This window comes from Hyperolius riggenbachi, chromosome 12, assembly GCF_040937935.1.
Source record: "Hyperolius riggenbachi isolate aHypRig1 chromosome 12, aHypRig1.pri, whole genome shotgun sequence".
Lineage (NCBI taxonomy): Eukaryota > Metazoa > Chordata > Amphibia > Anura > Hyperoliidae > Hyperolius > Hyperolius riggenbachi.
Genome location: NC_090657.1, coordinates 144,569,353 through 144,580,582, shown reverse-complemented (window position 1 = coordinate 144,580,582; position 11,230 = coordinate 144,569,353). Strand labels below are relative to the sequence as shown.

General features: G+C 44.5%; 1 protein-coding gene across 7 annotated transcripts in view; it reads right to left on the bottom strand.

Moving 5' to 3' along the window:
• The window catches only part of DLGAP4 (DLG associated protein 4), a 367,380-nt gene that overhangs the window by 134,524 nt on the left and 221,626 nt on the right, over positions 1-11,230 (bottom strand). Inside the window, exon 1 of one of the 7 annotated variants that reach the window (XM_068263413.1) lies at positions 7,456-7,509. The exons of the other annotated variants lie outside the window; for them this stretch is intronic. The gene's annotated coding sequence lies outside the window, so the exon portion shown is untranslated. Of the gene's footprint in view, positions 1-7,455; positions 7,510-11,230 lie in introns of those variants that run through there. 7 annotated transcript variants of the gene reach the window in all.

Sequence of the window (11,230 nt, the reverse complement as noted above, 5' to 3'; positions counted from 1 at the left end):
GTGGTCAGATGTTGCTGGGGGCTAAGGTAGTTTTGGCCGACCAATCAGGTGTGAGTTAGGACTATATAAGTAGGTCCGTTTCAGCTATCAGCTGCCTGTCACCTCTGTGGCATAAGGTGAGCTCCCCGCCCACCGCACCCTACTGGTTCCAGAAGACGTCGTGGTCATTCTTTATGAAGTCAGGTCTTGCCTAAGGCATGATTAGGTGAAATTGGGGTCTGGAGTTCATATGGTTTAACATATCTGGACTGTAGTAGTCAGATATGCATCTGAGTTATGTTATCGCTATTTGAATTTACGTTTATATATTTATATATCTATTGGTTAATAAAGTTATTTATAGACCTCAATTTACTTATTTATTTACTTACTTATTTATTTGTTTAAATTGACAAATAAAGATGGCCACGGCCTTTAAATGCCAGCTTGGAGTGTCTTGTGTCTTTAATTTAGTGATTAAGTATATTAAATTTATGCGGTATTGCCTCCAGTCCCATGAATTTTGGGATCCTTAGACACAGTACTGACTGCAAAGTTGTGACCTCTGCAGTACTATACTTGAGGGGCTCCAAAGAGCTCATCTGCTGGGCATCTGCTCAGTTTACCCCTATGGGAGAAACAGCCCTGAGCATGTCATAGGTGTTAGCAACTACACTGGAACTGTAACGAGCGGCATAATCACACATTTTTTTGTACGCTAGGCGTCTTCCAGACTACGTGCACTGAAGCACACCAAACACCCCAGAAAAAAACAAACAGTTTTTTAAAACTGTCCTTTCTCACTTCCTGTGCTGCAGTGCACATGTACAACGGCAAGCATTTACTTCTGAAATGTTCTCACTGCTCTAAAGTGTTCCCCAGCTTCTCCCTTGCTGTAAACGAGGGGTCTCAAACTCGCGGCCCGCGGGCCATTTGCGGCCCTCGATACAATATTTTGTGGCCCTCGCCGGCAAAAGCTTCCTTATAGTTTGCTTCAGTGCTCCCAAGTAATCCGCCGCATCCCCGCCGCTAAACGAGGGCTGCAGAGCCCCCAAATCGCCAAGGGGGCAATCCGCCGGCATTTCCTGGAAGGGGCAGAGCTTTCAGCTCTGCCCCTCCTGACGTCAATCGCCACACGGATCGCCGCCTCTCCCCGCCCCTCTCTGTGAAGGAAGAGTGAGAGGGGCGGGCAGAGGCGGCGATGCACTGCGATTGTGAAATTCCTTATGCAGCCCAGCCTCATCCTGACTTTGCCTCCTGCGGCCCCCCAGGTAAATTGAGTTTGAGACCTCTGCTGTAAACTGTCTTTCTGCACTCCTTAAAGAGACACTGAAGCGAAAAAAAATATATGATATAGTGAATTGGTTGTGTACTATGAAAAATTACTAGAAGATTAGCAGCAAAGAAAATATTCTCATATTTTTATTTTCAGGTATATAGTGTGTTTTCTAACATTGCATCATTCTATAATATGTGCAGATTACACAGCACTCAGCATTCAAAATGAGTCTTTCAGAGCAGGCTGTGAAGTAATGACCTCTCCTCTAGCAGAGGAAAAGTAAACAGTTCACTTACAGTTGAGATAATAAAAGTCAGATAACAGCCCTCTCCACAACTAACTTAGTCGGAGAGTTAATGGCTTGTTTGCATAGAAATAACAACTGGAGTTTCTTAACTCTTCCTGTACTGGAAACAATTACACTGATGTATCTGATCTTAATGTTTTATTTCTTAGCTGTACTACACATACAATCATAATATCATAATTTTTTTTTCGCTTCAGTGTCTCTTTAAAGAGAAGCTGTAGTGAAAATGACATATTGAATAAAATTGCTTATTTTTCCTCACTTTGTATTTCCTCACCTGAAATTTATCACAGGTGGTGATATCTCTAGGGTTGGTTCACACGGACGCTTAGCGACATTTACCGCCAAGCGTTCGGGACTCGTCGGCTAAACGCTCCCATTCAAGTGAATGGCAGTAATTGGCAGAGGCTATGTTCACATTATAAATCGCCAGCGATATTTCAAGTGCTGAGCAATTTTTTGCGATTGCCTACGCTTAATACGCACTTTTCTAAGTGCTTTTGCAGAGCAATTTTTTCTTCACTTCCTGACTTCAGTCAGGAAGTGATCTCTTTCACCTAGAAATGAATAAATACAATGTATTTATTCATGAAAGCGCTCGGGAAATCGCTATACAAAGTGGTTTTTCAAGCACTTTGCGATTTCTCTATACCTTCAATTATAGCCAAATCGGCCCAAACATGGTACAGGCAACGCTTTGGAGAGCGGATCGAAATCGAATCACTCATATGTGAACACTCTCATAAGGAATCATTGCAAAAGCGCTTTTAGGGTAAATTTCAAAATCACCGGTGCTTAAAAAAAGGAAAACACTTTAGGTGTAAACAAGCCCTGAATAACACCTGAACTGAAAGCGATATGGAGGCTGACATATTTATTTCCTTTTAAACAATACAGATTGCATGACTGTCCTGCTGATCCTCTGCTTCCAATGCTTTTAGCCATAGACCCTGAACAAGCATGCAGATCAGATGTTTGACTGAAGTTTGACTGTATTTGCCGCTTGCTTGTTTCAGGTGTGTGATTCAGGTGCTAATGATGCATGAAAGACCAGCAGGACTGCCAGGCAACTGGTATTATATAAAAGGAAATAAATATGGCATCTATCAGTGGAGGCATAGCAATAGGATATGCACAGGTTGCGGCCACACTGGGGCCCTTGGGCAAGAGGGCCCTCCCTCAACTGCAGTATTAGCTCTTCATTGGTCCTGTGCTGGTAATAATCCCTTCTATAGATGCTTTGACTATTAGTAATCATTGACACACTGTTCCCCATCCCCTTCTTGCACCTCTGACACTGTGGCTGTCCTTGGCAGATTTTGGTGCGCCGTATCAATTGTTATGCATAGTGTCCTTGGGGGACCAGTGTAAAACTTGCACTGGGGCCCAGAGCTACGCGACTGGCAGCCACCATATCCCTCTAACTTCGGGTGTCCTTTTTAAAGTACAAAAATATGTACATTTATCAATAAATGCCTTTAAGCACACTTAAAGAGGAACTGTCGTGAAAATCTTAAAATTTAAAACACATACAAATAGGAAGTACGTTTCTTCCTGAGTAAAATGAGCCATAAATTACTTTTCTCCTATGTTGCTATCACTTACAGTAAGTAGTAGAATTAACATAACCAACAGATTTTGGACTAGCCCATCTTCTCATAGGGGGTTCTCGGGGTTTTCTTTATTTTTAAAAGCACTTAGTGAATGGCAGTTGCTCCGTCCAACTGCCAAAATAGTGTGCAATGAGCAGGGAGGCTGGCCAGCATCTTTGCATTAATCATTTTCAGGGAAAGTCTCTATAAAGAATAAAGGCCATGCTGAGAATCCCCTATAGAGAAACGGACTAGCCCGGTAACGGCAGATTTTTACTATCTACTGTAAGTGACAGCAACATAGGAGAAAAGTAATTTATGGCTCATTTTACTCTGGGAGAAATGTACTTCTTATTTGTATGTGTTTTAAATTTTAAGATTTTTGTGATGATTCCTCTTTAAATAAAAATAAACACTTCAAAAATTGTAAAGAAAAATATTTGTACGATTATTTTAAAATTAGACTGACTGCCCTCTGCGTTCACATTTATAACAATAAACGTTAAAAATAGGCTATAGATTCCAAAGGATTTTTTTTCATCTTTTGTATAAAGTCCTTTTTACATAGCTTAATATTTGCTCTCATTGCTCCTTTGTCTCTTCTCTCATTTTGTCAGTTTCTCTAAACTCCACACCCTGTTGTTGTCTCTTATTTTATCAGACACAGCATCTCTGCCCTTGTGGCTGTCCCTCTCATTCTCTCTCACCCACCCCTGGCTCAGGATTAGCGATAAGAACATTGCTAGAAATTACAGATTCTCCGCTCTCACCCCCCACATGTGTGCTGCACAAGATGTAAAGGTGGATGGGGGGAGATGAGTCCGCCCAGTGCCAGGGACTGTACGCACACGTTCCTGCTGGCTTAATCAGGGTATTAATCTTTTCCAGTTTAACCTTTCAGACTGAGGTGTACAGCTATCAGTGACTGCCCTTCACCGCTGTGTGATACTGTTATCTGGAGATCTATGCCAGTCTCTCTATAGCACGCACAGATAGAGATCACTCTTCCCTTGTTGGGAATGCACAGCATTAGCTTTCTAGTGTAAGCCATCCTCTCTGGAGATATACATGACGTATTCTCACTCCTTCCAGTCTCTTGCTATCACTTGTGTTCATTGCAGGTCCATACTGTGGCAATGCAATAGGGGATGCGGGATGCCAAGGCCCGTGGACCAGAGCCCCTGCTCCCCCCGTACAGTCACTGCATTCGTTCTTTATTGGTGCTGTACTGGTATTGATCAACTCTATATGCGCTTTGAATATTGGTAGTCATTAGCAACCCATTCCCTTTCCTTTGCTCACATCTCTCTTTCACACACTGGCTGTGCTTAGAAAGATCGTTTTGGTGGTCAGTTTTTTAATCGTAAGGTCTTTTGAAAAATCATGAAAATCGTGAAGACCTTTACACACTGGTGCGATGCGCTTTTTCTATTTTCATGAAAGCATTGCGATTTAAAGAGAACCCGAGGTGGGGATCGTACAAAGAAATCTATACACAGAGGCTGGGTCTGGCTATAGTGCCCAGCCTCTGTTGCTAGGTGAATCCCCGCTAAGTCCCCCCTGCGCTCCGCTCTCCCCCATAAATTACAGCCGCGCTGGCGACACGCAGCGTGTCGCAGCGGGCTGTATTTACCTCACTAGTGTCACTCACGGCGCTCCCACGCCTCCTGCAGAGCGCCGGTCCCCGTCCATGTCCCTTCCCTCGCCGCTGATTGGAGGGAAGGGACGCGGGCGGGGAGTGGCGCTCTGCAGGAGGCGGGGGGAGCGGCGTGAGTGACATTAGTAAGGTAAACAGCGCGGCCATAATTTATGGGGGAGAGCGGAGCGCAGGGGCCACTTCAGGGGGATTCAACTAGCAACAGAGGCTGGGCACTATAGCCAGACCCAGCCTCTGTGCATAGATTTCTTTGTACGATCCCCACCTCGGGTTTTCTTTAAAACAGAATAGCCACATCAATAGCCTTAGGCCCCTTTGTCCCATTGTGGTGGTGCGTTGCGGAGATTTACAGCACTTCTACCTCAGGGCAATGAAAGTCTATGGGTGCGGTGGAAGTGCTCGATCTGCGGTGCGGCGGAATTGCTCGATCTGACATGGTTCCAAAACTACGTTACCACGCATACTTGCATTGACATGCCTCGGACTGGAAGTCACGTAAGTCTATGGCAACGCAGGGGTTATAAAAATTTTGGCGGCGGTGGTGCAACGACGTTACAACGCCCATGCACGGAAGCGTATTTTTACAATACGCTTCCATGCACTTCCATACCCAAAACAGAAAGTGACCGCAAGCGCTCGTCACTTCCAGTTTGGCCGGATGCCAGAAGAGGAATACCGCATAACGCGGTATTCCCTGGAGTCGTGTTTTTGACGGTGCAGGGCAGTGGGCGTGCCGCATTGCACTGCTGATGCCAGTTTGCAGTGTGAAACCGGCCTTAGCCATAGCTTTTACTGAGCATGGAGATGATAAAAGCAGAATTCTATGCTATGCTGGCAGGGGCGTAACTAGACTTAATACAGCCCCCCCTGCAAAAATGATAGCATGGGGCCCCCTTGGTCCCCGAACCCCACGCAGGTAACGTGATTAGCAGCCGGCAAATGGCAGCAGAAAGTGTTCTGCTGTGAAGCAGCCTCTGGAAGCAGGAAAAAAATTACACACGCTCCTGCACAGGGTTTTTGTGAGTAAATGGGGAGGTTTCTTTGCTAATTGGTTACACTTGTGGTTAGGGAGAGGGAGGTGGAGGGGGCCAGTGGTGTAGCTAAGGAGCTGTGAGCCCCTATGCAAGTTTTACATTGGGGCCCCAAAGCACTCTATGCATAACAGTTGATACGGCGCACCAAAACCTGCCAATGGCAACTACAGTGTCAGAGGTGCAAGCAGGGCATAGGGAACAGTTTGTTAACAGGAAGGTTCAGGGACAGTTTAAAAAAAAATAAAAATCCACTTACCTGGGGCTTCCTCCAGCCCGTGGCAGGCAGGAGGTGCCCTCGGCGCCACTCCGCAGGCTCCCGGTGGTCTCCGGTGGCCGACCCAACCTGGCCAGGCCGGCGGCCAGGTCGGGCCTCTTCTGCGCTCCATTGTGCTTTCCACGCCGGCGCGCTGACGTCATCGGACATCCTCCGGGCTGTACTGCCCAGAGGACGTCCGATGACGTCAGCGCGCCGGCGTGGAACGCACAATGGAGCGCAGAAGAGGCCCGACCTGGCCAGGTCGGTTCGGCCACCGGAGACCACCGGGAGCCTGCGGAGTGACGCCGAGAGCACCTCCTGCCTGCCACGGGCTGGAGGAAGCCCCAGGTAAGTGGATTTGGATTTTTATTTTTTTTAACTGTCCCTGAACCTTCCTTTTAATGATTAGCACTATTCTAAGTATCTATAGAAAGTCATTATTATGAGCACAGGACCAATAGAGAGCTAATACTGTAGTTGAGGGAGGGCCCTTTGGGGCCCGATGCAGTCGCAACCTCTGCAACCCTTATTGCTACTCCCCTGGGAGCAGTCCCCAAAGCCTCTGGGCCCTCCTGCAATGGCAGGGGCCACTGCTATGCCCATGTATGCTGGTGATTAAATGATGCACCTCAAATAATACGAAAAGTCTCATCATCAATAAATGCAAAGAGGCATAAAATGATCTGTATGCTGAAAAAAAACAAAAGTCCTTATCCTTAGTTCAATGTGACACAATGCCCCTAACAAAGCAGCTGCTCCGTTCCTTCTGTGACGCTCGCACATTTTACGGCACCCCAATCACCGCTTCTCCAGAGGTAAATAAATGATCTGAGGAAGCACATTTTCTTCCCCAGATCTGTAGCATATCCTCTACCTTAGGCCACTTCCTCTTTGTCCTAAGACCAAATTGCACTCCTACTAGATATCCTAAAACACACTGCCTCCATATGTTTGTTGTATACTACCCCTCCTCTCAAATAGCATGGAGCATGGAGGTGATAAAATCAGAGTTCTATGCTATGCTGGCAGCAGCGTAACTAGACTTAATACAGCATGAGCATGGAGGGAGGAGTGGGAACGGGCCCCTATAGGCCTTTGGCCCCCTGCAGTTGTGGGAGTCATGGGGCTGTTGTTATGCCACCGATGCCTTCTTTTCAGGGAAAACAAATCCTTCAGATATATCTAATTCACTAAGGGCAGTTCGGTAAAATAATTTAGGTCGGTAATATACTGCATTCAGTATTTTACACTTTTTTCCCCAAGATTTCACACATGCGGTAGAAGTTCTGTACTTTACCCCAAAAAAATCATGCTTCAATTAACTAAGCCCTGCTCGGTAAATCTTGCTTACCAGCTCTGGAGCAGGTCAGCGGTCAGGCAGGAAGCTGTGTACATGAGTCAGGGTTTTCTGTCCAATGCATCCCCACCATCTCTTTAGATGTGCTGCAACCACCAGGGGGAGCTCTTCTGTATAAGAGTATACAGATATTCACATCTAAAGGGATACAGAAAAGCCTTATAAAATGTCGTATTCCTGTGTTCTACACAAATGAAGTCCCGCCTTTCAGGGTATCGGACCAAAACAGGGTGAGAAACAGGGCTGTATGGCTCACCCTATTGGCTGCCTGACACTCCTTATTGGCTGTCTGACTGCTACATCTTTCAATACGTTACCGCATGGACAGTGATAGTTATTGGCTGATCAGAGCTGGAGAAAAATACTGAACACTTTTGCTTGATTTACCGAATGTGGTAATCTTTGTGAATTGCAATTTTTTGACATTTCTTAAAGTGGACCTGAACTCTTGCACAGGACAGAAGGAAAACAGAGAGAAATGCACCATGTATGTATTTAGAGAGTTTAGCCTGTCTAATTCCCCCTCATCTGTGATTAATCACAAGTTGTAATTTGATACCTTAGTTGTGTCAGCTGACATAGCAGAGAGGCTAACACTGCAGATTTATTGTAGGATTTGTATCAGCTCTAACAAATACATGCTTTTCCATTTTCCCTAGTGACCACTGACCAGGCAATTTCTTACAATTCAGCATCTCGCCACTTTAACCATTTATTGCTCGGCCACACAACTGAGCACATTTTACCTCCTTTTCTTGCCACTAATAGAGCTTTCTTTTGGTGGTCTCTGATTGCTGCTGCGATTCTTTTTTTTTTAATTAATTAAAATTGAATATTTTTTTCAATAAATACCCCTATTACTTTTAATTAACACCCCCCCTCCCCCCTAAATTGGCCCTAGACTGCGATCCATACACTACACTACACAAACATAGGCATCAGCCTATGTATGGGATCAGGTTGAGAGCCATTGGGAGGGACAGTGTTGTCCCCTGTACAGCGCTGAGCTAGATCGCTGTGCTGTACAAATGTTAATTGCTTTTTTCCCCCTGTATTTCAGCCTGCCAGCTCCGATCGCCGGCAGGCTGAAATATGCATTGGCGTTAGGCGGTCGTGAGGTGGCTAAAAGTTATTATGCTGTATGCTGTATCTTTTAGAGCAGAGAGGAAGTTCTGAGTTCAGGTGCGCTTTAAAGTATTTACCGCACAAGTCTGTAATTGACTTCACTACTTTTGCTTTTCAATACGGTAATAGTTTTAGTGAAATAGCATTTGGCAAGGTGATCGGTAAAATCAGCTGTTTTCTGCATTACCGAATGCGGTAATGCTTAGTGAATTGAGGTCAGTATTTTCATTCACTGGCTTGCAAGCGATTTTTCTGGTGGCTGCAGAACACTGTGCCAGTGAATGACAATAATGTGGCAGTTTGTCTACATTAGATATATTTGACCGATTTGTTTTCCCGAAAAAAGGCACCGCTGTGTCCCAAAACATTGCCTTATGTCTGCCTAACAAATATAGTATTTGTGAATGTGCCAGTCTGCTACAGTTGTTCATAGATTACTTCAGAGGTCATGTGGAATCCATGCCTGGACAGTTAAGTGCTATTTGAGTAGCACAAAAGGGCACCTCACTGTATTAGGCAAGTGGCTTTAATGATTTGGTTGATAAGTGTATGCACAAGCCAAAGCCTAGCAGAAATAAAGAAAGCTGTTACTCACAGCAGCCAATTAGGAGCCTGTCTTCACCCTATTCCAAATCCCCCCCCCCCCCCCCCCCATCCCCAGAGGAATCGGCAGCTGAGACTGGGTTACTATGAGCAATGCTTTCCTCTCTATCCCACGTGACATGATGTATGCACACATCTGTCCTTCCACTCATTTTCATTTGCACAGCTATTTCCACAACATACGCTATTATCCGCTGGCCTGTGATAATTGTTTGGGACGTTAACCGTTAATAGTGGAATACATCCATTAGGCAGCTGGCAACGTTTAATTTTGGACCGTGTTCTAGTTGAACGTATCAAGGGATATAACCTTGTTCCAAATACCAAGATGTAAACTTCCTCCCCTTCCTGCCGTAAGATATTCATGTCCACCTCATCATACTAAGGAAGAACTCTGCTTCTTCTGGTACCGTTTTATGGAGGCACCAAATCAAAACTTGACACCATTACAAAGAAAATCCTACCTTGTGCTGAAACGGAAACAAAGGATGATATCTGTGCCTCCTACATTGACATTACTAGTGTTGAACAGCTTTTGCTATGGACTGCTACAGAAGTCTAAAGGACCTTTTTATCATGCACAATGAAATTTTAGTTATGGCTATGAGGGCCGTCTTCTCCAACCTTTAGAAGAGTGATTTCTGTTTACCTCTGCATTCTCCTATCAAGACTGCCTGTTACAGTGACAGGTTGAGGTATTTTCCTGCCTCACCGTTGGTTACTCTACATCATGTGGTATACAGTTCTACAAAACAGTGGGAACATTGATGTAAATTGAGATAAGAAAGAGGGACACTTTAAGACACACCCCTGCCACACCTCTTATTATGCTCCTGCCACACCCCTAGTCACTGATGCCAGAAATTCAGAAACAAAAAGACGTTTTAAAATTAAATCAACAACACTAGTCCTCTCTATCATCATTAGTTTGCCTTCATTTAACGTTTAAAAATAAGAAATGTATCAATTTAAATGATAGAAATAACAATTAGAGTATATTAAACACATTTTTCAGTAGAAAAAAAATACATTTACATAGTTTTGTACATGAGTCCTGAAATAGGGACAAATAAGGAAGAAAGAGGGACAGAGGGATTTAGTTCCCAAAAAGGGACTGTCCCTTTTCTGCCTAAAAAGCATAGAAAGTGCATAAAAAACTAAATGACCACCCCCAGGATACAAAGAACTGGCAATTGAGGGCCAACAGCTCTCTGATCCATTCTGGTTATAAACAACAATGATGTCATCTGCTGTCTAGGCAAAGAATCTAGGAGGCAGACAGAAGTTTCTGGTGGTGGAAATTAATACAGTCTATAGTCCATAATTATGGAAGGCCTGCCCTTGCTGATATAAACCACACCTCCTATCTACCTCCTCGCTTCTTTGGGTAGACAAGAGAGGAAGTCACTATACTGTACAACTGACATCGTGTCCTGAAGTGGCAAGAAAGGCAAATTTTTCTATTTTTTTATGCGCTTTAGGGTTCAAACTGACAACGGTTTTATATGCAGAACTAGAGATATCCTAAAAAAGATCAAATTATATCCCACATAGACTGAGGCGCTACACCTGCTATTGCCGAAATTCTGTTTTGTCCCCACGTTTATTTCCTGATGAAGCAGGCTTGGCCTACGAAACGTGTTGCACTTTTGGGGTACTATTTAATAAATGTGATTGCTACTTTTCAGACAGTCTTTCGTGTCCGCTTTATGGAGGTAAGTCCACCACTTCCTCTTAGCAAATTTTAAAGGTTTTTTCCACTTGTATTCTGCTGGCGCCTCTGTTCTCCTACTGCAAAATTGCGTCCACCCCTGGTGGAGGGGTGATCTACCCCTTTTTCTCATCTACAGAGAGCGACTTCTTAGCCCTGAGTGAGGACAGGTCTAATCTCCTTACCTGCTTATACAGTGGTTGCCTGTGTGGTAACCCACGTTTGTGAGTATAATCTTCTCACTGATTTGCCTTACTTCGTTTATGTTTTAACATACTACACTATATTGGGCTCTCGGTTTCTCTACAAATTATATCCCATGAATGTCCT